The sequence below is a fragment of the Cupressus sempervirens genome, chromosome 4, assembly GCF_028749045.1.
Source record: "Cupressus sempervirens isolate cs-2001-9-10 chromosome 4, ASM2874904v1, whole genome shotgun sequence".
Classification (NCBI taxonomy): domain Eukaryota; kingdom Viridiplantae; phylum Streptophyta; class Pinopsida; order Cupressales; family Cupressaceae; genus Cupressus; species Cupressus sempervirens.
This window is the reverse complement of record NC_143121.1, coordinates 765,958,939-765,984,000: the sequence shown is the minus strand read 5'-3', so window position 1 is coordinate 765,984,000 and position 25,062 is coordinate 765,958,939.

Genomic DNA, 25,062 nt, shown 5'->3' with positions numbered 1-25,062 from the left:
TCTTCAATTTTGAGGTCAAAGCTCTGTTGACCCATGCCACATGGCACTCCGTGATTGGTTGATGACCCTATCCTTTCCTACCACATGTTGCCACCATAACCACCCTCACCATGTCGCTATGGTAATCTCTGTGCATATTTCCTATAGCACCATAGTGACGATCGTCGGATCGTCCACGTATCAACATCTAGTGAACTTTGAGATTTTCGCACCAAATGATCATTTGCCTTAAAATCTGTGCCATGTGGCACCTTGTGATTCATCAGGAACTCCATGATATCACCAACACAGGGCCCATGATCTCTATTAATTCCTCGCCGAACTTTGAAGGTTTTTCGGCGAGTCGCTACCAAGCTAGCCGAATTTTTTGAAATTTTTTGGCTAGCGAAGTAGCGCAACACCGGATTTTTTACTTTTTTGATCGCCTTTAGGTTGCTGACATCATCCTTTAGTGCTTGGTATATTCCATCAAAAGCTAACACACTTGCATGTCGACCGCGAGGGGCCCACCACCTCCAACCGCTACCTTTAAAAGCCCACTCTTTTTGAGATACCATAAGACTTGTGTCTCATTGTTTTTAAAGATTTGTAAATCTTCCCATATAATCAATATGGGATTGAGCCTTTAAAGAATATGATATCTGCTATTTTACTGCCTGCGGATTCCTTTTGGCTACTCCCTATTTGAAATGGCATGATTTCTCTTTGATAACTACTGGCTTCTTTCATTCACATTTTTTTTTTATGTCCTTTTGAATTTGTGGAAGCTTTTATTGTGTTGGGTCTATTTTATAATGCGTGGACTGCATTCTTGTTCAGTGCAGGGTTTTCTTTGCATTGGCATCTTTTCTAGGCATGGTTTTCCTTTGAACTGCTATGTCTCTTCTCATCCACGCGTGTGTTCTTTCTAAACTGTGCGGCTTCTTTTTTGATGAGCTTCCTTCTTCATTTGCCTGCGAATTCCTTTGAGACTAGTCATGGTCTTTCTATTCATTACCTGAGATATCCTCTCTTTTTTTTAAAGGTGGGTTATCTTCTTTTTTGACCACGTGTGGAGAGCATTCTTTGTCATGGTCTTGGTTTTTTTTTAAATGCTTGGATGACCTTTGAACTGGCACTGGTCCATTAATGAATGTGCATTCTCTGTCATAGACTGCGGGTTTTTCTTTGTCTAAATGTCGCCTCTGTTTGTGAGAGTTTCTAGTCTCCTAGCATGGATTTGATCTTTATATAGCTGCATCTTCAAACTTAAACATTACATTGTTTCCTTCGTTAACTAACAGTTGTTCTATCGTGTGTGGTTGCTATTTTTGTCATGGGGCTCCTTCATTGTCTATAAACCGTAGGGTGTCCCCTGCCTCCTTCAGCGTGGATCTTCTTTGAAAGGCGTCTTTCTACAATGCTGTGGCCCTTATTTCATATGCGTGAGTTGTGTCTTTTTTTTAAGACATGAGGCTTCTTTATTGATGTGTGCTCTGTTTTATTGGCATTGCTTCAAACTGGTGCTTTTCATCTTTGGTTGCCAATTACTCTGTTCACAAGTGGATTAATGTTGATGTGAACTGCTCTGGCCGGCTGATACTATTTGAAATGGGTGACTTCTTTCTGCTTGGCTTCATGCCAATGCCTTTCATGTGGATAGGCTTCCTTGTGTGAACTAATTCATTTACTTTATTTGGCGTTCTTTTATGAATTTCAACGGTGCCTTCCCATTTGCACACTATGGAAGCTAGCTCCCTTGTATCCAGCTGCAAGTATTGTTAGCAAAGTCACAATTTGAGCAGGCAATGACACATGCATGCACTGAAAAACTCATTCTTCTGGGAACAAAGTTTACATTCATAGTCATTCACAGGAAGAGCACTTTTAGTTGCTATTATTTTTGCATCTTACTCGTAAAAAGAACTCAACAAGCTCCAAAGGTGGAAGGTTATTTAATATAAATCTCTTTATCCCAGTCTTTACAACAAATAAGATTTCCAACTGAACCTTATAAGCTTGCAATAGTATCTTCAATGTTAGATCTATCCTACTCTGCAACATTTTCTGCAAAGTGAAAACCTTTTCAGTCTTTTCATTCTTACTGATCAATTCCCCTCAGGCACTGCCTCAAATGATCTAGAGCTTTGGCTTTGAATCATGGGTGTATAATCTCATTCTTTATTTTCTATTATATCTTTACACACCCATAACACAAATGACTAATGAAAAACCCACCCCCATTATCCCTAAAATAAACTCAAGAAGGGGCTAGAAGAAAAGCTACTTCACATTTTGATTAAAGCAGTCGGGCCCCAAAGCGGGTCCGACTAAAAAATATTCAAATTCAAACACCTAGACCCTCGAATTGCTCCACAGACCTTTTAATACTCACTGGAATTGATTTAGAACATTAATTGACCATTAAAAACCTTATTTCAATTATTTGCACACCACTATGAAATCTTTGTTAGGATGCTTGGTGCCTGACTTTAAAAATTGACGTAAACACTTGGCCAAGCTTCGACACTCAGGATCTTTGTTTTCTCTAACATGTTCAACAGGCCTGCCAAATCTCATTGCATGATGACATCAGGGTCAAAAAATATTGACCTTTGAAGTTGCCAACTTAAATTCACCTACAAATAAACATGTTAGAAAATTGGAAAGTGCGTTTGCAAATGGCCTGGAAAATTGGACATATGGGCACTTGGGGATCTGGAATCTAGGACACTCATTCTCTATCGTGAGGACATTATGGATCTACGATTTAGGCTCATGATGAATAACTAGGCGCAAATGGCAGATGCTCAAAGTAGGCTACTTAGAATTTGCTGACTGGAAAGAATGACAGAAAAGCAATTTTTACAAATAGAAAGACCCTAGAAAAGTGTGCAAACAGATTCATCAAGATTTGAAAACTAGTAGACTTGTAGTATTTTTGGAGGACAACATAGTGGTACAATCCATTTGATCTCATCTATCACAGATTTCAAGTTATAATGCTACAAACAGGGTTCCTGACAAATCTATGCTTACTAACACAGTAGAACTTTAGAAATTGTGTTTGGAATAGTGTTTGAAAACTAATCAAATGGATTTTTCATAAGCTAAAACTTCAAACATAACAATTTTTTGACATTTACAAGGAAACACAAAAGGAAATTTAGCATTTTGGTAAACTAGGTCAAAGTTATAACATGTCAAACAGGGCTTCCCAGAATTATGTGCAAATTACAAATGTTTGAAAACAATAACTAACCAACTTTGAGGGATTCAAAACCTAGTCAGATAGACTCAAAACGACTTGAAATTTGAAACATAGGTTCTCAGGTAAGGATATTAGGTACTCCCAAAGTAGTAAGTCATGAAATTTTTCTGGGTGCAAGATATTAAGGTGCAAACAGGGCCTCCTGTCACTGTTTGACTCATGGTAAAAATGCAGATTTGATGGATGCTCAAAACAGGATTTCAAAAAATAGCTCAAAATATCAATTTATCATCATGGAACATGTAGACACGCTGAATGAAAGATGCTAGAAGCATTTAAACACCTCTTGGGCCTCGAACTGACAACTGGGTACATATGCATCAAAAAGCATTTATAGGGCTCAAATTTTCAATGGTTCTCAAAATTCACCATGCAATTTTTAGTCCCAACAAGGTCCAAATGTACTAATTGAAAAAATAAACACTCAAACAATTTTAGATCTGATCATTCCATTTTTTGGCCTCTATTGTAAACTATCTGCAATATTAAATGGTTGTTAACTATGTTAAAATTAATAGACTTGGAGAGTGTAAACTTAAATTAATAAAGCATCACAATAACATTCATAGAAGTTTGACACTAGGATTTAACATGGAAACCCATTTTGGAAAAACTATTAATCTCGAATTGGTTTTGAAAATTGAGTATCTATACACTTTTGTCATTTATAAGTTATATACTTAGTTCATGCTGAGAATAACATGTCAAATAGTGCATGCCAAGTAAGTCAAGTATCGAGTAACTAATAAGTGTTGAGCAGATAGTGGGTAAGTGCACCAAGTTGTGGTGCTAGAAAGGTAACACCATTTTTTTTTCTAACTTTCAATAGCACATACATGCTATAGTGCACATTGGCTATGGCTTGGGTATTTTGAGCCATAGTGTGTACACGCTTTTAAAAAATCCCAATTATTATAAATGGGTTGCAAATCCATAGCCCATTCATTTTAACTTCATTTTCCAACTTCCCCTCCTCATAGCACGTATGTGATTTCAACAAATTGAAGGTTTTCACCACCCACCTTGTCAATATGCCTCCTCACCATCGAAGTTCAAGATCACGAAGATGTTGTATGTTGTCTAACCTTCTTTTTGCATTATTTTATATGTTTTTTGTATTTTTTTGTAGGTTTTTTCAATTTTTATTTAAATTTGTTTATTTATTTAGATTTCAATTGATTTCTTATTAGGAAATGTGAATAATGAACTAGTAAATCCCCAAGAAGATCAAAACCAAAACCCTCAACAAGATCCAAACCAAAAGCCTCCACAACAAGAACAAAAAATTCTGCAACCTACACAAATTGGAAGACCTCCTCTTCGCACACAAGAAAACATAATAAATGAAATAGAAAAAGGAAAAACTAAATTAGAAGCACTCATTGGTAGGTTGAAAGCTTGTGGACAAACCAATCCAATGAGAGCTCAATTGGCATCATCCCTCATGTCTATTATGACCCACATAGCTTATGTTATTGGTTAGTTAGATATTTGGCAGGTTAAGAGGGATGAACAAAAAAGATATTATGAAAATAAATTATTATATCAAGATGTTAAAAAAAAGATATACCAAAAGGGAGGATTTGTACATTATTTAGAAAGCTTGGTGAACAATATGCTATTAGAGAGACAACTAAATGGTTCCCCATCCATTGGTGCATATACGATGGTATTAGAAATAATTTTTGGGATAGATGGTGGATGGTTTTTGATGCCCCTCCTTGCTATAATCATGAGGTCCCAATGTATTTCTTAAGGAAATTGTATTGTGAGTTTTTCCTTAGAGAGATCCTTAATTATTTTGATATATTAGACTCTTAGGGTAGATGTGGGGGCCATCATTTGAGAGGTTGGAGGCACATCATGACCCTAATTTAGTTAGGGAACCTATGGTCAAGCCACAGGACGAGAATGTGACTATTCCTTTAGTTGTGAAGGAACATGTAGAGGCCAGCACTCTAGGGACTATTAGTGCTTTGATGTAGACCCTCATTCATTGCATGAGTCCATTAGTTGAGCATGATCCTTCTACACATCGTGGTCACATGTGCACATAATGTGGATCCTTATGCACATTTGGTAGTCATGTTGAAGATGGTGTAGATGATGGGCTAGTGAGTGATCAGTTCCTGAAGGAGACATTTGGTATTGAAACACAGGTAAATTACAATTATAATAAACTAATTTTATCACATTTCATATGTATAGTGAAGGATGAATTAATTAGCATGTATTGACATTGTTCAAAATTTAGGGTCTGAGTGTTGGCGGCCCTAGCAGCTATCCCCTGGCCCCAGTTTTTGTCCCATTGAAAGGTCTAGAGGTATGTATCAATTTAATCATTTAAATTAATACATAGATTTATTAAGTAATCATATAAAGGATTGAAAAAAAATTTATGCATGTGCATCAGTTCTCTATAGGATCATCGACATTCACTATGAACTCCAAGCCTAGATGTGGTACAAGCTTCATAGAGGTACATTTGTTTCATGTTAATTTAACTCATTTAATTACACTTGTTTCATGTTCCATGTTACATTTAATCTGTATTGTATGACATGCAGCTCTTGGCATCTGAGACTCCTCATCTTCAGTAGTCCATCGATCATAGAGTGGTTGCAGCTATGGCTAGTTCATAGCCATTGACTGAGGTATGAAATAATTTTCTTTGTTTTAGTTGTTGTTTATAATAGTTGGTATTGAAATTTTTAATGTTATTTATAAGTGATTATATTGATTGAATTGTTGCAGGGTCTTGTTACAACCGATTGTCCATGAGCCTTCAAGCTGGACTTGAAGAGCGACTATATGATGGTAGTAAGAAAATAATTAATTTTCTGTGTACATATATTTGATTTCAATGTATAATAATTATTGATTCATATCTACTTTGTTTGTATCAGCTCAAGTTAGAGAAGAGCCTCAACAAGAGGACGAGTGAGTGTGTAAGGAAGACCCCATCATTGCCATCATCTCCCTCCACATGATGACCAAAGACCTCTAGAGATTTTTTCCTTCCCCTCATGGGAAGGAGAAGATATAGTTGATAGACATACATGTATAGGCATTAATGGACATATATGTTGGATTTTATGTTAGTGGACATATGAAATATACATTTGATGTATATATGACATTTTATATTTGATGTATGACATTTATTTGACACATTCCATTATTAGACTTATGACATTATTGGTTAATATATGATATGTTTGTTCATGTACAACATTATTAGTTATCATAATATATTATGTGTTTGTTAATGTATGAAATTATTGGTTATCATTTTATATTATATAATTGTTCATGTATGACATTATTAGTAATCATAGTATATTATATGTCCCTTCATGTATGACACCCTTGGTACTCATACCCATTTACCCAAGTACCAAGTGCACGTATCCCATGTACCGAGTACTCAGTGGAGAGCATCATAGCTAAGGACCTTGATTGAGATTTCACATTATTTTTTCAATTTTTTGTTTGTATATCAACTTAATGTTTATCAAGCTTAATTCAATACCTAATCAATTTGAAATTTTGATAGAATATTGATTAACAATAAACTTTATCACTATTTAAGCATAATTTTATCATTTCCAATATGTCATCATCATATGATTTTGTTCATGTTTAAAATTTTCCTACTCTGTTATTTGTTTATCAAGTTGAATTCAATACCTAATTAGTTTGAAACATTGATACAATATTGGTCAACAATAAACTTTATCAATGTTAAAGCTAGAAATTTATCATTTGCAATATGTCATTGTCATATGATTTATGATCTTCTCTTTGATGTTTAAACTTTCCTTCTATGTTATGCATCTAAAAATTTATCATAAATTATTATTACAAACATATAACAAATTTGAAACTGAAAACAATGCATTACATTTGAGAACTTTATCATTGTTCTTGATTTGAAAAATCATTTTCATGACTCATAAATTCAGATTTTTGATAAATATAAAAGTATAATTAAAAATAAAGTTTGACATACCCAAGTACCCCCAACCCCTATTATAAAAAATAGCTATACCTATACTCGTACCCATACACATACCCTATCTACCCCAAGTACCCCCATCCCTATGTAACCTTGTATATTATATGTGGATATTGGTGTTTTCTATATACCTATGTGGTCTATAGGATCTCTTCCTACTTGTAACATCCCCTAACATTTCCCAACCTCCTCACCAGGTTAACTAATCCAAACTTGTGGCATCACTCCCTTACTCTTCTAGGAATAGTATCCCTCCAAAGGTTTTATAGGTCTACTAGGGTACCATAGCACTCCCCAATCCAACCAAGGTTTCCATGATGTCTTAAAGTGTTATTGAAACACTTTTACAATGCTTGAATGGATAACAACAATGGGTTTGTACCTAATTTCAAGATTTCTTCACAAAAGGGCTACAAGGGGAGCCCCTAATTAGGCCTCCACCTAGATTTCTAGGGCCAATAGCTCCTTTGTCTTAGAGTTTCAACACCTCTAGCCTTAACAAAAATTAATACATAGGACCCATGCTCAAGGATTTTTAGGGTCTCAGGGTGTGTACAGGTTGTACAACAAAAATAGTAAAATTAAGGATTTGGTAGGGTTTTCTTGGCTGCTTGTTATCCCCACTTTTAAGACACCCTCTACACTTCATTAAGACACTTCCTCCACAAGTTATAACCTCCTAATACCCCTCTTCAATCCCTTAGAAGGGAAATTCTTCATTCTTCAATCTTTTCTCTTGAGAGCTCTTTCTTTGTTGATAGTCCCTAGCCAGGCATTGCCTAGCTCGCTTAGGGCTTGGTGAAAGACTTCTTTGCACTCAATTTCAAGGCCCTTGCTTGAATAATATAATACATTAAGATTTTTAGCCTTGAAATCTAGAAGACCATGGAATTTCCATGGCAGAGACAAGACTTATAGCCCTTTCATGATAAACAACTCCAAAACTGGCAGCAAACAGGTACCTTTGAAGAAATTTACAAAATCTTTCAAAACTTGGTCACAAACTATAATTAATGTATGCTGAATATAGAGGCTACAAGTATCTAATGTATTTTATCTATTATAGAGAACTTTCATATATCTATTTCTTGACCTCATTCAATCTATGTCTCCTAGCTTGAGGCTCTAATTTCATGGCATTAATATCCTTAAAAGTGTATTATGCCAGTACTTTAAGGTAATGGGATTCATGTCCCATGTTCATCAGTGACAAACTTGATGTAGAGTGCACAACAATAGAAGAATAATATAAGGCCAATCCCCAATCAACACATCAAAAATGTTTGAAGGTTTGAACTTATGGCTTGTTCTTCTTTATAAGTATCCACCCCTCCTAGGAATCATTGAGAAAGGTTTCAAATCTTACCACCCACAAGAAAGACACAAAGCAACTTGATCCAAATTTGAGCAATAAGGAAAAACTCCCTTAAATAGGGAAAAATGGGGATTTTATGGTTCTAGACCTTACAAATTCCAACAAAGGCTTGGATCCACTTATTTTCACCCAATTAAGCCAAATCAACCATTGGTTGCACTCCCAACAACCCACAATCAAATTTGAAAGAATAGACCTAGAATCCTGTTAGGTCTCCAAAAACTAATTTTTGCCAATAACTTTAAAACTCTCTAGAAGACATGAGGAAAAAATTATAGTTTCAAGTACCCTTTTCCAAGTTCTCATAGACTCGAAAGTTGTAGAGACCAATTCTACTCTAGCATATCATAACCATAACCAAGTACACAAACCTAATTAGCTAGCTTAGGCTTGTTTTTCAAGGAAAGTGGTTAAGAATAGGTGTATAGGATCAAATCTCCACTCCTAGGATGTTCTAATAGCTTAAAAAATAGCAATTTTTTTGATCATCAAGTCTTCAAACTCTCTCCATCACTCTGATTAGTCTAATTTCTTCAAAACTAGGTCAAATACAAGAGGATATTTGACCTAGGGCTCGCTCCCAAAAATCAAAAGTTCAACTCCTATTTGAAAGCTTCAAAAATATTTTAGTATACTCCGTTAACTTGCTCCATGCTAGTGAAGAAGAAATTCCACCAGTGGATTAACAAGTTAGGGTCATTTAAGTGCTCAAACCCTAAAATCAAGGGTTTCTTAGACTAACAAACTAATAAATTCAATAACTTTTACAAGAGAATAGATAAAGACTTCAAACCAAATCCAAAATCTCCTAGATAGATAGTACCAAACTTATAGTACATAAATTTCATCTTGTAGGCCTTAAGCTCTGTACTGTACTTGCAAAATTAGGAAAACACATTGAAACACAATAGTTTCTATTGATTTGAAAGAAATATAACAATTGGATCTTCTCCATTGATCCATCTTCAAATTTCCTAAGCCTATATAGGCCATTTTCAACTTCTTTTTTCAACCACTTGATAGTTTGGACCATTGGATTGCTCAAACAAAAAGTTTCTTAGCGAAATTGCAAAAGTTGCTTAACAACTTTTTGCAATTTTTGTGCTATAGCAAGAAATATTGAAAAACTTGCAAGAAAGTGTTACACATTTGATTTTATTGACTCCTAGAACCTTATTAGGTTCCCAAACCTCTAGACACACCCTAAAAACATAAAATGAAAGAAAAATCACCCATTAGGATCAAATGATGCCCAAGGTTTATAGTCATACCAAGGGGTCTTGTGTCCTTTACAAGATGGATGGGTCATAGGGAGATCATTAGATCTACCCTTAGACCTAATTATAACATATAAATGAAAAAGTGTTAGATGCTTTGCACCAAAATTACTTTCCTAAACCTTTTTGTTCTTTAAGTTCTTGAATTTGACACTTTGTCCACTATACAAATCACCTTTCACATCACAAACAAGACAACCATGAACTTCATTGTTTTGACATCTTTTGGAATCCCTTTGCTCATTTTCTTTAACACTACTATTTCCATAATGCTATAACTAACACATTCTCCAAAGGGAAAACCTCACTATTTCAATGTCTTATCCTTAATGCTATGACAATTGCACAACTTTGGACCTTTGGATTTGTTAGGTTCTTATTCATTAGATCACTATTTTTCATAACAATATAATGATATATTGATATAGTTTAGCCTCAAAATCACCATATATCACTAGTACACTGACATGTATGCAAAAATATTTGAAAGCCTTTTTGAATTCTTAGTTCATGTTAGGTGAAACTTGTAAATTTATTCTAATAGAGTTTTACATTGAAAAAATAGGAGTAGATAATAAGTTTCCTCAAACTACCAACCTACCACCACCTAAATCTCATTAGGAGCTCCTCTCCATAGCTTTAGAACTATCATTGTTCCTTCATCGTTATCCCTTTATGAAGTAACTATCAACTTTACAAATCATTGTAGTATTTGATTGTGAGTCATCTTGCATATACAAAACTAGGTGTCTTGTTAAAAGATCCTTGAAACATTTTAATTTATTACTCCTACTATAAATAGTAATAAATGTCTGCTATTCTATTACACATGATTAATAGATTTATTAAGATTGTTGCTTCAATATGTCTTATTATTTTTTAAATTCACTATCATATGGTCCATTAAATTAGTTCTTATATACCTCTACCATAAAGGTTCTCCATGCTTTTTAACATATGACTATAATCTATGTGATATAGTAGTAAGCATGCTTTTAAGAGGTTTTGTATTATACTTTAATCAATCATTGATCTGAATTGGACACCTCTATTCCATTTGCACATAACTACTACATAGGCTTCTCAGATGTAATTTTTTCACTCATTTGGACTGAGCACTATTGTTGTGCTTAGTTGAAAGAAAAGTCAGAATGATTTTATAGATTGTCATGATCATACTTTGCCACTTGACATTCCTTTACTTATTCCACCTACATAGGAAATGATTCCACTTTCTTTAACACTACCAAAAATCCCTAGAAATGAACAAAAATATTAAATTTAGTACCATGTCATTGTTTTAATGGAAATTAGCATTTTGATAAAGATTAAAGAGTTTTTTTGGAGATATTGATAGTTACACTACTACAAAGGTTTAAAAAGTTGTTCATCACACTCACTATTGTTTCATTGAATATTTTCCTTTGATCTTGTTCCTTCATAATGCCTTTACCTTATGCATTGATTATCATTAATTTTGTTTTGACAATTATAGTAGCCTTTCATCTAAAACCCTTAATGAATATCATCTCCCTTAGTCTATAATGTACATCCCAACCATTCATTACTTAGAATGTAACACTTTCCATAGTGTTTCTTAGGGATGTTTCGGTTTAGCATGCCTGAGAATGTTCGAGTGCTCAATAGGACATGACAAGGTTGGGGCTAATATTTACCTAGCCACCTGGAGCTAACGAAATAGATAGTTTGATCCCATGATGAAAGGTGAGAGAGATTTGGCAGTTAGCAACTTTGTACTGGCCAACACTACAAGTTTTAGCATCACTGGAAATGGCACCATAAAATAAAAATGGAGTAAGATCTCCAAAAAGTGAGAAAGGTTATTGTAGGTCTCTACAACAGGGTCCTATAAGAACTAAAATTTCATCCATATCTCATGTGAGCTCCAAGATATACCCTGTCGAAGATCACTGTCCTATGCAATTTAGTGACTCTTAGGGATGTTTCGGTTTGGCATGCCTGAGAATTTTTGAACACTCAACAAGATGGGATAAGTTTGGACATAGGGTTTACCCAACCATTCAAAGCTAAAAGAATAGACAATTCAATCTCGCGATGAAAGGTGATAGAGATTTGGTTGTTAGCAACTTTGTACTGGCCAACACTATAAGTTTTAGCATCACCCAAGATGGCATCGCAAAATCAAAATGGAGTAAGATCTCCAAAAAGAGAAAGAGCTTATTGTAAGTATCTGCAAAATGGTCTTATAGAAACTAGAATTGCATCCATACCTTGCATGACCTCGAAGATATGCCCTATCAAAGATTATTACCCTATGGCATTTAGTGACCCTTAGGGGCATTTTGGTTTGGTGTGCCTAAGAATGTTTGAGTGCTCAACATGATGGGATGAGGTTGGAGATTAAGTTTATCCATCCACCCAAAGCTAATGGAATAGACAGTTTGATCCCATGATAAAAGGTGAGCGAGATTCGACAATTGGCAACTTTGTATTGGCCAACACTACAAGTTTTAGCATCACTCGAGATGGCATTGCAAAATCAAAATTGACTAAGATCTTCAAAAAGTGAGAGATTTTATCGTAGGTTTTCACAACACGATCTTAAAGGAACTAGAATCACATCCATACCTCACACGAGCTTTGAGATATGCCCTATCAAAGATCAATGCCCTATGGCATTTAGTGACCCTTAGGGATGTTTTAGTTTTGCATGCCTGAGAATATTTGAGCTCTCAACAATATGGGACAATGTTGGGGATAGAGTTTACCCAGCCACCTGGAACTAACGGAATAGATAGTTTGATCCCATGATGAAAGGTGAGCGAGATTTGGCAACTGGCAACTTTGTACTGGCCAACACTACAAGTTTTAGCATCACCCAAATGGCATCACAAAATCAAAATGGAGTAAGATCTCTAAAAAGTGAGAGAGATTATTATAGTTCTTTGCAACATGGTCCTATAGGAACTGAAATTTCATCCATACCTCGCACAAGTTTTGATATATGTCCCATCAAATATCGCTGCCTCATGGCATTTAGTGACTCTTAGGGACCTTTCAGTTCAATGTTCCCAAGAATGTTTGAGCACTCAATGGGATGGGACAAGATTGGGGATAGGGTTTACCTAGCCACCAAGAGCTAATGGAATAGACAATTCAATCCCATGATGAAAGGTGAGAGAGATTTGGTAGTTGGCAACTTTGTACTAGCCAAAACTAAAAGTTTCAACATCACCTTAGATGGCATCACAAAATCAAAATAGAGTAAGATCTCCAAAAAATGAGAGATTTTATTGTAGGTCCTCACAACACGGTCCTATAGAAACTAGAATCACATTCATACCTCACACGAGCTCTAAGATATGCCCCATCAAAGATTGTTTCCCTATGGCATTTAATAACCCTTAGGGACATTTCATTTTGGTGTGCTCGACAATGTTTGAGCACTCAACAGGATGGGACAAGGTTGGGGATAGGTTTTACCTAGCTACTTGGAGCTAACAGAATAGACAATTTGATCCCATGACAAAAGGTGAGAGAGATTTGGTAGTTGGCAACTTTGTACTGGCCAACACTACAAGTTTCAACATCACCCAAGATGGCATTGCAAAATCAAAATAAAATAAGATATCCAAAAAGTGAGAGAGGTTATTGTAGTTCTCTACAATATGGTCCTATAAGAACTAGAGTTTCATCTATACCTCACATGAACTCTAAGATATGCCTTATCAAAGATTGCTACCCTATGGCATTTAGTGACCCTTAGGGATGTTTTAGTTTGGCATGCCTGAGAAAATTTAAGTGCTTAGTGGGATGGGATGAGCTTGGGGATAGGGTTTACTCAACCACCTAAAGCTAATAGAATAGACAGTTTGATCCCACAACCCTTTTTCCACTAAGTTACAAATTTGAGCAACTTTTACAATTTTCAACAATGCAACTTTGCACAAAAAGTACATTTTTTACATTTTTCACTTGATTCCACTTCTATGACTTGAAAATTTTTTGGCAACACTAAAAAAACCTATATCCAAATGCTCAACCCTTCACCAATTCCCAAACACTTACAAAGTTGTCAGCATTTTTACAATTTTGCTTTGACAACTTTTATAATTTTTTGTAATTTTTGACATCTTAAATCCTAGATGGCTTATACTCAACCTAGTGATCCTAAGGACCTTTATAATCTTCTAAAAACTATAAAAATCCTTTTTTCCTTAAAAATCACCTATATTGCTCATTTTTGACCTCTTGGTTCAATTTGCCACTCTGCCTTATAATGGCACCTAGAGTCCAGTTGACCTTACATCTTAGGTCTTATTGGATAGGTATTTGAATCACCTTTCATCCACGTGTGGTTTTAGGTTTTTATGTATTCATTTGTGTAAGTTATTTTTGTTTTACTAAGAGTTGCTTGGTTAGTGTTGTAAGGTGACTAGTTTGCATTCATGGACTATTTGTTGTTTTACTAAGGGTTGCCTGATTAGTGTTGTAATGTGACTAGTTTGCATTCATGGACCTCTAACTTGCAACCCAATAATGGGACCATGCTGATTTTTGGAGGGAAGCAAGTTAAGGGTGTATTTTCACATATGGCAGAGTTTTAAGGGTAGAAAATGTAGTTTTCTATTTTTACTTGTAGTCCTTAGGCTGAATATCACCATGTATTCAACCTTGTTTTCAAGAAGAAGTGGTCTAGAACTCCCAAATTTGTTGCTTGTGACCTAGGGGAAGGGTGGAATTTTTTGTTTGGCATGGTGAGAAAGAGTCCCAAGTGGTTGTGTTGATTCTATGACCCCATCTCTTGGCACTTGCTTTAGAAAGCCAACCTAATTAGGCCTATTAGGACTATAAATCTAGTTATGTTTGGGTATGCTGGAGTAGGATCAGCCCATAAGAATTTGATATATTCAAGAATCTAGAAAAGGGTATCCATAAATGTATTTTTTTTGCCACTTTTTTTTGAGAGTTTGGGATTTAACCCTTCAAAACTAGAAATAGACCTACTAGGATTCCTAGGCCTAGATTTGGGAACTAGGTCTATTGATGGTGTTTGAACCTTGAAAGTGAACAAATCCTAGTGGAATAGGTCTGAGCATGACAAAACAAGTCTTTTTTGAACCCTTGAAAGTGTTTTCTCTAATTTTCCCTATTTGGCCTAGTTAAGGGTGAGTGTCCCAAAAGCCTAATTCAGACTCAAGTTTGTTGTGAACCCTAGGGAGAGGGTAAAACCTTGGAGAAGCGCAGTCCACTTGGAAAGATATAGGTCAGCATTGGGAATAGGTTAGTAACTTTTCTTGGCATCTTATAGTGGGTTGGGTGCTGTTAGGTATTGCAGGAGGTGGTGGTAGATTGTGGTTGTAGACTCTGCATCAAATTTGATGTCATAGGTATAGTAGTAGGAGATCTACTTAAAGGAGGCCATGGTTTTATTAAAATAGTCAAATTAATCATCATAAACATGGTGTAGGATCAACTAAAAAGTCCTAGAAGTGATTTCTTGGTTAGATTTGAAGAGGCCCTAGTTTTTAGCCTTGTTTGATGAGGGTTTCATAAAAAACACATATAGAGAGTTGATGATTTTAATCCAATAGAATAATCCTCACTTTAGGATCATATTAAGATACTTTACAAAGTTTTATAGTTGGAGGATAATTATTTCATATAGTTCCTTTGTAAATGGAGGAGTTTTTGTGCCTAAAAAGTGGCCCATAGTGTAACAGCAGAGACTTGGTCCAAAACAACCATACCTTATGTTTTGATATGTTATAGAGAAGAAAAATGGGTATCCTAATCTTCAATTTATTTTCTTGATGTTATGGAAAAATGTGGAGAAAAATGCAAGAGGACAACATTTTATGCATTTTCTCTCTTTCAACATCATCACTTTGGAAAAGTAGAAATATTACTAACCTATTTTGAAAATCAAGTCTATTCTAGTTATCCTATTGAATTATTGTATCTTCTTTCATGTCAGTTACAACTAAATATAAGATTCATCAAGGAAAGTGACCTAAGGCTATATAGAAGAAGCATGACAATTTTCTCAAGGATTTACCAATTAAATTTCTAAACATTGTTTGAAAATGGACAAAGAGGGAAAATCCAATTGTAAACTTGCTTTCAAATCAATAAAATATACCTATTTTAGTGCAATTTATTGACATTTTGCAAGTATAGTATAGAAGAATAAGGGGTGGATGATGACCTTTCTGATCTGAAATTTGATGCTAAGTGTCTGAAGTCTTTTGGTAGTGGTTTGAAATTTTTATAGGCATAATAAAAAAATTCAATCATAAACATCCAAATACTACTATCTAGTTGCTAATGATTTAGTATTTATGCAAACTCCACTAAGTAGAGATAGTCCTCCCAATGTGCCTGCCTATCCATCACATACATCCTTAACATATCTTCCAAAATCTGATTCACCCTCTCTGTCTGACCATTTGTCTTTGGGTGGTATGCCAAACTAAAATTCAATTGTGCTCCAAGCTCATGCTGCAGCGATGTCCAAAATGCGGATGTGAATACAAGATCTCTATCCAAAATGATCTTTTGGGGAATACCATGTAGTCTCACAATGTCACGCATGAAGAAATTAGCTACAAAAGCTGCCATGTAGGAAGACATGATTGGTGAAAAATGTGCCACCTTAGTCAATCGATCAATGGTGACCATGATAGCATCATGACGACAAATAGTCATAGGTAATCCTACTATGAAGTCCATAGAGATGATGTCCCACTTCCATGAAGGAATAAGATTTGGTTGCAAAAGTCCTACCAGATGCTGGTGTTCTACCTTAACTCTTTGACACTCAAGACACCTAGCTACATAATCTACAATGTCACACTTCATCCCAAACCAATAGAATAAATGTTGCAAATCAGCATGCATCTTCTTGACACCTAGATGTGTCGAGTAGGGTGTACGATGGGCTTCTACTAGAATCAAGGTGCAAAGCTCATCCAGTAATGACACATAAATCCTTTCTAAAAGTCTTAACAGACCATTTGACTCTTGAATGTAGCCTACAAACTTACCCTCCAAAGGTCTTCCTAAATCTATCTCTCTGCACACCTCCTGGTACGAAGAATCTGTAGGAAGTGCTTGGAGAATCTGACTCCTCAAATCAACACTAGGAGTCATAGATGATATCACATGTCTCTTGTGACTCAAAGCATCTGCCACCACATTCTCTTTTCCTTGAATGTACTTTACCTCAAAGTCATACTCACATAAAAATTCCATCCATCGCCTCTAGCAAGCATTCAAATTAGGCTAAGTGAAAATGTACTGAAGACTGCGATGATCACTATGTAGCTTGAATCTATGTCCCAACAAGAAATATATCCACTTGTTAAATCATGAACTACTATTGCTAACTCAAGATCATGTGTAGGATAATTTAGCTCGTGATCCTTGAGCTTGTCTGATTCATATGCAATCACCCATCCATTTTGCATCAAAACTACTCCAATCCCTTCCAAGGAAGCCTCTGTACACACCATGAAATCACCTTCTAGATCAGGTACTACTAAGATCGGTGCACTGGTCAAAAGCTCCTTGAGCTTCCCAAATGCTTCCTCACATTTCTCTGTCCATATAAACTTCTTTCCTTTCCTCTGAAGGAAAGTGATAGGATGCACTATTGGAGAAGTTTTGGACAAATCTGCAATAATAACCAGCTAGACCCATGAAACTAAAAATCTCTGACACATTAGTCGGTGTAGGCCAATCTATTATTGCCTAGATCTTTGCAGGGTCTACAAAAATACCATCATCAAAAATGACATGCCCTAAAAATTGAATCTCTAATTTGAAGAATTCACACTTAGCGGCATTGGCATAAAGCTAATTTTCTCTTAAGCACTATAAAACCAATCGCAAGTGTTCCTCGTGCTCCCTCTGAGACTTAGTATATATCAATATATCATCAAGAAATATGAGTACAAACCTATCAAGATAGGATCGAAACACCCCATTCATCAAACTCATGAAAATTGATGGAGCATTAGTCAGCTCAAAAGGTACCACTGTGAACTCATAATGCCCATAGCTAGTTTGAAAGGCAGTCTTATGGATGTCAGCTTCCTTAATGAAAAGCTGGTGGTATCCTGACATAAGGTCAATCTTGGAGAATACTATAGCTCTCTTGGTCTGATCAAATAAGTCATCAATCCTAAGTAGAGGATACCTATTCTTTATTGTTACCTTATTCAACTGTCTGTAATCAATACAAAGGCACAAAGAACCATCTTTCTTTTTCACAAAGAGCACTGGAGCTCCCCATGGTGACACACTAGGTCAAATGCTCCCTTTGGCCAAAAGTTCCTCTAGCTGAAGATGCAACTCACCCAATTCCTATGTAGTCATACAATAATGAGCTTTAGAGATAGGCTCCACTCCTAGAACAAGATCAATACTGAAATCAATGTCCCTTTTTGAAAGCATACTTGGAATCTTGCTTGGGAAGACATCTGCATACTCATGTAGAATCGGGTGATCTAAAGTCTTCCTCACATGATCTTCCTCATCAAGATCATTTACCATAAATTCAAATATCTAACATCCCTTACGAAAACTCTACTTCAGTTGCATGGCAGAAATCATCCGTAGGCCTCGGTATCTCAACAATCTTCACATCATTCCCTTGATCATCCTAACACATAATAATCTTCTTTCTACAGTCTATACTAGCTCTATGAGATCCAAGCCAATCCATACCCAAAACCACATCATAGGAGCCAAGAGGTATAACCCGAAGGTCGACTGCAATATCAAATCCTCCTATTCTAAGCTCACACCTAGGAATTACAGAATCTATGGAGACCTTAATGCCCGAGGCTAGTTCCACTTGCCAACCATGATCTTGCTTCACCATATCCAGCTTACACTTAGCAACTATAGATGGATAAATAAATGAATCTATAGCACCTGAATCAAAAACACTGAAAGAGATGTACCTCGAATAGCTCCTGTGGTTTCAACCACTATCCCCTGATGGTCTGCTTGATGGTGATCTACCGCTACAAACACTCTATGAGTTCTACCTGTATTTCCAACTGTAGGCTCAGATGTTGTTGGCCTAGGTCCTGAATATTGAGGTGCTCACTGTGGATAGTGAGCTGCAAAATTTCCAACTTGCCCACATGTAAAACATCCTATATTTCTGCCAGATCCTCTCCCTAAAGGTGGTGCATTTGACTGCTGACAGTTATTCCTACTAACAAAAGACTGACTACTCTAAGCTAGCTGAGGGGGCTAGTTTTGTTTATTGCACTAAGCATTGCAGTTGTTCTTGGACTTAGAACCTCTGCCGCCACCTTGAGCCTGAGGGTACAATCCCTTCTACTATTGTGTCTGCTGAGACAACTACTGTTACTGTTTCCCCTTAGAAAAAGGAGGCTTCCTATTTCCACCTGAGTTATAGTTGCCTTTAGATCCTGATACTGCAGGTGCTCCCACAAAACCTCCTTGACCAAGGTTGACACTTTGTTCTACAAGGATGGCTCGTCATACTGCATCCTTGAGGGTTTTCAGCTCAAATACCTTGACACACCCAATTATACGGTTGTTCAATCCTCTAATAAAGTGTTGTGTCAACTAAGCTGAGTTGTCACTAAATCCTAAAAAGGACATAAGCTCATAGAATTTGCACTCATACTCTGTCACATTCATAGAATATTGCCTAAGGTTATGGAACTCATCTGCCCTTTGCTGCTTCCATTCTTCTAGTAGGAATCGTTCACAAAAAATCTCTAAGAATAGCTCCCAAGTGACACTGTTCATATCTATGCCTAGCTTCTTTTCCTCAATTGTCCACCAAGTGGCCCCAAAATTTTCTAGATTGGTAATTGCAAATCTTGCCTTAACATTACTATCAAAATCCAACATGGCAAAAATCCTGTCAAGGGCAATAAGCCACTATTCGGCCACATATCCAAAACCTTTCCTGTTAAAGGGCTTGACCTTGGATCTTGAAAGGTCCTTCATCTGAATAGATATAATGGATCTTTGTCGATCCTTCTGAGGGCTCTTGGAACTAGGTCTATGCTCTTGTTTTGTTTGATGTGCTCTATGTTGATCCTGAATAGGGCGTAGGCAATCAAGGATGATCTACATCATCTGTCTCAAGTTAACCTCCTCATATTCAGCTTGGTCACCCTTATGGCTCTCTTCCTGCTACTCACTAGCATGCTCTCCTTCGCTCTCTTCATCAGCAGGCCCTCTACGGACAAACTCATGGACATTGATAGCTCTGGCATGTCCATGGCCTCTTCCATGACCTCTACCACGACCTCTAATAGAAGACATTGTCCCAGATACCATCCTACAATAATATCCAAGATACAAAGTACTATTACAACGTAATGCATGCTATTGTATAGCATAAAAAGCACATTAACATTAACAGATTTCCACCATCCATTTGTAAATAATTGGTCTTCTGGATTTGATTGTGTGCGCTTTTTTAGCATCAACATTTTAGATCATACTACATGATCCATCATCAGGATGAGAAAGTGCAGGAGTAGAGATATTGCAGACTGAGCCTTCCTCTAGAGACATAAAAACAGCAAGGGAGACCACGAAAATTCGTGCAAAGAAAAAAGGAGTACAAACTAATGAAATAAATGAGACAATAAGAGCATAAAGAAATTAAAACTATAGAATTTAAAACTAAAGAAAGGTAATAAAAATAAAAAACAAAAGAAAGCAAAGAAGACCTAAACCACAAGCACTAAGAGTAAGAAAAAACAATTAAACAAAAGAGAGCAAGTATATATATAGCACATGAATATATATGCCTATATATAGTATACGAATATATATATACATATATATATATTAATAAATAAATTGATAGATATATATTTATATGCATACAAGAACGGATCTATATATATATCTAATTATATATATTAATAAATATATTAATATATATTCATATATATTAATATATATAAATAGATATATATTAATATATATATATATAAACACAAAAACAATCAATGAAGCTAATGTAAAAAATAAACAAATAAGAAAATTAAATAACATGAGGAAGACAATTTTAAAAAGTTATATATAATAAAATAATTTCTTAAAAAAAATTAAAATTTTTTTTTAAAAATTGAAAAAATTGAAAAATGAAAATAAAAAACCAAGAATGAAAAAAACAAATAAAAATAAATAAAAATAAAACATAAGAGCATATCTAAAAACATGAATGCACCTATATAGCCAAGTAAAATGCGGATATATATGTATATATACATATATACATATATACACATATATATACATACACACACACACACATATATATATATACATATATATATACATATACATATATATATATATATGTATATATATATATATATATGTGTGTGTGTATATGTATATATATGTATATATATATATATGTGTGTGTATATGTATATATATGTATATATATATATGTGTATATGTATATATATATATGTGTGTGTATATACATATACATATATATATATATATGTATATATATGTGTGTGTGTATATATATATACATACACACACACACACATATATATATACATATATATTAATAAATAAATTGATATATATATATATTTATATGCATACAAGAATGGATCTATATATATATATCTAATTATATATATTAATAAATATATTTATATATATTAATATATATAAATAGATATATATTAATATATATACTTACAATATGTATTAATATATATTTATATATACTTATATAGAGTATATAAATAAACAAATAAGAAAATTAAATAAACACAAGAAAGACAATTTTAAAAAGTTATATATAATAAAATAATTTTTTTTAAAAATTAAATTTTTTTTTTTTAAATTAAAAAAATTGAAAAATAAAAATAAAAAACCAAGAATGAAAAAAGAAAATAAAAATAAAACATAAGAGCATATCTAAAAACATGAATGCACCTATATAGGCAAGTAAACATATATATATATATATATATATACAAGACGCAAAATACAAAAGGAAACAATAACTTGAAGAACCTGCCAAGTCAAAAGAGGAAAGAAAAAGAACCAAGAAGACCATCCTAAGAAAGACCAGACCCACACAACTCAAGCACTACAGAGACAAAAATAAACTAGAACATGCAAGGACCAACTATTCCACTCAAGATTTGTGTGTGCCTGTGTGTAGGAGAGGGGGGGCGGGGAGGAGAGAGGGAGGGAGGGAGGAACAATGAGAGAGAGAGAGAGAGAGCGAGAGAGAGAGAGAGAGAGAGAGAGAGAGAGAGAGAGAGAGAGAGAGAGAGAGAGAGAGAGAGAGATCAACACAAAACAAGAAAGAGGGAGGAAGCCAAGAAAAAAAGCTAAAACAAATGAACAAAAAGGATGGAGAGAGAGAGGGTAAGACCAAAAGAGAAAAGGTTGGGGGGGGACACCACTACTTATAAAAGACCAATTATTTATAAAGGCACATGTTCTACAAAAGACTAAGTTCAATTTTAGTTCTGCCTATGTTTAGATTTAAGTAGGATTTTCAGTTTTGAAAGCTAAGTGTTGCATATGAAAGTAATAGTTCAAGTTCTATTTTAGTTCACCTAGTTTCAAGTTTAAAAGAGATACACATAAAAGTTCAAAGTCCTAGATTGTTCCAAAATATCCAGAGCTCCCAATGTAGAAACTCAAGTTTTGATACCAAATGTAATGTCCCACCAAGGGATCCAAAGAATTAACCTAAAGTTTCACTAAGTTTGGTAGCTTTTTTTGTTTTTTGAAACATGAAAGTAACCATTCATAACATAGTAGCGAAAGAAACAACATCATTTAACTAAAAGTAAACATAAACATGTATAATGGGTTACATTCTTTAAGGATCCCTTAATGTTGAATTACATCTAAATCAACTAATATTAATGAATCCATCTAATACTACATCCACATAAAGTAATAATGAAAAGTCCAATGTTCATACATTACATCTCTGAATGTTCAATCATCCACTGTACATGCCACAAGGTATGAAAGGCTTAAAAGAATATACATACATGAGAATAAAGTACGGCATCATCCTATAGTATTCCATGGTGCAAGTGCAATAAGGTAAATGAAACCACATGTCATACATGATATATCATCATAGAAGATATAAACATCCATCATAAAAGATATCCATACATCACAAATATAACTAACTAAGTGCACGGTTCCTCCCAATCGTAAATAGCATTATTAGACCATCATGGGCCCTAGCCATCCCTCCATGCGTAACATTCCAAATTACCAAAGGGATCATCGATATTAACATAGTAGGAATGTCACTCCTAAATCATACTACATCACATGAAGAAAAGAAATCTAACATGCAAAGTAAAGCATAAGATAACATCATCTAACATATGCAAATCATCAATGTAAGGATATGTGTCCACCATCAAAATCAAAGAATGCATCAGCCATGGTGTCTCAGATGAATCTCATATGGTAAGAGTGAACAAGCACTACCACCCGACTGCATGGAACTTAAATGGTCCACTCCCACCGCGCTAAGGAGATAATCTCAACTCCCAAATAGGTTATCAAATCACATAGCACAAATACTCTCTAAGTTCAGGAATCCTAAAAGTATACTAACTCAAAATTTCCAACACAAACCAACATCTAATCCCAGAGGCACAACAAAGACATATAGGAAACCTACTATGCAAGTGGGAAAGTGTCATCACACGGATCACGCTAGAGTTACCCTAGTAGTCTCCCAATAGACCCCGGCCCCCTAGTGATCCCTATGCAGCCACTAGTATCCTCTCATATAGATGAGGCATACTACAGAATGCAAGGTCACAACCAAGTGTTCTCTCTACTCCCATCCTAGTCTATACTAGCACTCGAGGCATGGGCAACAACAAACAATTATCTTATTAGGTTCATTAAGTCAGTATTAGGTGTAATATTTTCACTTATTAAGATAACTTACAATGAGTTACCTTGGCAACCTCTTAGGGCCTCAACCCCCATTCCAAGCCACTTCCCAACACTACAAGTAAATAACCTACCCTAAGCTCATGGAATCATAAATCACAAAATTACCAGTCCTATACAAGTGACTGGAAAAATACCAAAGATAATCCACAAAAGAGCATCAAATCTCCATGAGCAAAAGAAAAGCATCCATAGATAATCATGACCACAACAATCCTCTATTGGCAACTAAAGGTATCACTAATAATCACAATAGTCATTGGTTCTTAACAAGCAACTAAAAAGTATCTCAAAGTAATATTGATCGAAGACTCCAAAATGGTTGAGTCAAAACATGCCACAACATGACATCATCAAGATCAGATAACAAATCAATCCCATCAAGTAATTGGAAAGTAATCCAATACAACTGATCGATAACTCATAAAAAGATTACATAAATCACAGCCTAAACAAGAAGACTGAAGACAATATCAATCAGCATGCCATCACATAACCATGGTTGAATTTAAAAATATCGAGATCAAAAGACATCACAATCATAACCCCTGAGCCTCTGGTAGACATCCTATAACTAGTCAACAACTAGCCAACCCAAAACCCCAAGACAAGAAGCATAGAGAAAACACAATGCAAGCACATGTTCTGGTTTGCTAAAATTACATAGTTGAATAGAGTGTGGAGGTCTCAATTTTCATTTTACAAATTTAGATATTGAGTGGAGAAATTATACATTGTTACCTAACCCATGTATAGGGTTTGATGGATTATGGTTTTTCCCCATAGCTCTTAGACTTAATTTTCTAATTGATAATTTTGTTATACAAACGTTATTTGAAAATGACACCCATTGAAAACCAATAGGACACATTGTAGCTTTTAACATGAGTAAATACCAATTCTCTTTAATATCTTTCGTTCATAATTCAAGTCAATTAAATATTTAAATTAAATCTGCATCATTTGACTATAATATTACAAAATAAATAATTATTAAAGAAATAATCTATTAATACAATTCATTTATCAAATATATTAATTATTAATTATTAATAACATATATATACATATACATACAATTATTAATATTTAATGATAATAATAATATTTTAAAATGTTATTAAAAAATTGAAATGTGAAAATTCAATTTTGCAACCCATTAAAACTTTAA